Genomic DNA, 2154 nt, shown 5'->3' with positions numbered 1-2154 from the left:
CTGACACCAGATCAGTTCTACATCCATCCAGGTGTCTCAGTCTGAACACTGGACCTGGTTTCTGTTTATTTTCTTCTCTAACCAGCTGGTAGCATCAGTATTATGGGATGTCTCACAGTGTGAACAGTTTAATGTCTATGACATAGAGTGGTAGAAACAATCATTGGTTCCCTGGATGTGTTTCTGGTTCAGTTTGTCCATTTTATTTTTATTTTTTTAATTGCTGAGAACCATCAGAAAGGTCACATAATTTGTACACAATGAGCCAAAACTTTCAGGAAATACATCAAACGTCTATAAATTGCCTCAAAGCGTTTCCAAAATTACAAAATGTTCACAAAATGTCCTAAATTCTTCAAATAATGACTTAAAACTTCACCAAAATAGCAAAAAAATTACTAAAAACAGATGCTAAATTACTTAAAAATTAACCAAAAACACTAAAAAGACATTTTTTAAAAAAATGTTCAAAACAAGTTCTAGACGATGGAAGAACATTTTACCTCCAGAACCTACCAGAACCATCTAATAGACTTTTATAGTTTTGATCAGGGTTTGAATCATTTCAGTCAAGGTTTGATTTATTTTGGACAATTTTAGAGTCATTTTGGAAAAGTTTTGAGTCGTTTTAGACGCTTTTTTTGTGGATAGAAAACACATTTTTTTGGAGAAGTTTTGGACTCATTTGGGGTCATGTTGGACATGTATGAGTGTAAACTTTACAAAGTGCATTGTGGGTAAACTTTCCAGGCTCCTATCAGCATGTGTGATGGTGGTTGGTCTTATTTTTGACACCAGGATCATCTCCTAGACACGATTCACTCTGTGTAAAAGAAATTCAGTCCAAACTCCAACACGTCAGAAACATTTGGGTTGCTGTTTGTGTTTTAAACTTCCTCATGTGATGCTCCGGCTGCTGTTAAACCTGCTGCAGACGCTCATGATGTCGACGTTTATCTCAGAGCACGGCTGTGTTTAGGTTCATCGGTCTCGCCGGAGACGCTTGTTTTTTAATCATTTCCTCGGGCGTTCTCTTTACACCAGCTTTACTGTACGCTGACTGGGGAACAGCCGCAGCACGTGTTTTTATTTGTATGGAAATGCGCTGACGGCGTTTTCATGAATATGAATAACGCTGCATGAATTACTTTGCTGAGGATGCATCGTGCATGAATCTCTGCAGCTACCTGTAAATCACAACAACAAGAGAAAAGCTCCAAACATCCCAGATTGTGTGTTTCATGTTGTAAATGTAAATGTCTCTTCTCCTTCTGACACCACCTCACTTGTGATTCCTGAGGGGCGACGCCGTCCGGCCGGCCGTCCTCAGAGGATGGATCTGTAATAACGTCCTATTCAAACTATGATCACGGTGTCAGGCAGACTAATGGGAATCATTAGGTCACTGATTACTCTGAATGGTCATCTAATAGCCGCAGAATGAAGAGCGATTTTAAAGGGACACGCTCGCCATATGGTGCGGCGCTCTGCTCGGGCTGTTTTTGCTCAAAACGTGACATTTCCGAGACATTTTCTGACGACCTAAAACCGTGCAAAGGTTTGCGTTGGTCCTGCGGCCTGAAACGAACCCGGTCCGAGACACGACTCCTGAGAAGCAGCAGATGGTTCGGCCCCCACAGAGTCCTGATCTCCACCAGTCAGTCTGAGATGATGGGAAGAGACAGAAGAGCTGCAGAGCAACAACCCGGCTGCAGAAAAAAACCATGCACGAGGGAAGTTTTTCCATTTGCTGCACTTTGCATTAAGCTAAACGCATCCTTGCCTCAATCCAACACACTCACCACTTTATCATTACGATTCCAACAACTGCAGCATCCTGATCTCTAAAAACACAAACAGCACAGACAGACATTTACATTCGCTTTTACTTCAGCAGTCAACAGAAACTCAGATGACCGTAGTTCCTTCAGACGTCCTGGTTTGATCCAAACTCACTTTTAGATTTCAGAAACTATTTTTTCCTCTCTGTTCAGGCAACAATGAGACCAGATGAAAACCAGACATTTACAGTGTTCAAGCCCAGTTTTGATTAAACAAGCAGCTTTCTAAATCTGGTGCAACCACAAAAAAGGGTGATTTCACTGCTTTGTCTCGTCTAAATGCAGGGAAACTGCTCTTAATCGTATGTTTTGA

This window comes from Stegastes partitus, unplaced genomic scaffold (assembly GCF_000690725.1).
Source record: "Stegastes partitus isolate 25-593 unplaced genomic scaffold, Stegastes_partitus-1.0.2 Scaffold527, whole genome shotgun sequence".
Taxonomy (NCBI): Eukaryota; Metazoa; Chordata; class Actinopteri; family Pomacentridae; genus Stegastes; species Stegastes partitus.
The sequence above is the reverse complement of the archived record's forward strand: the minus strand, read 5'-3'. Positions refer to the sequence as shown.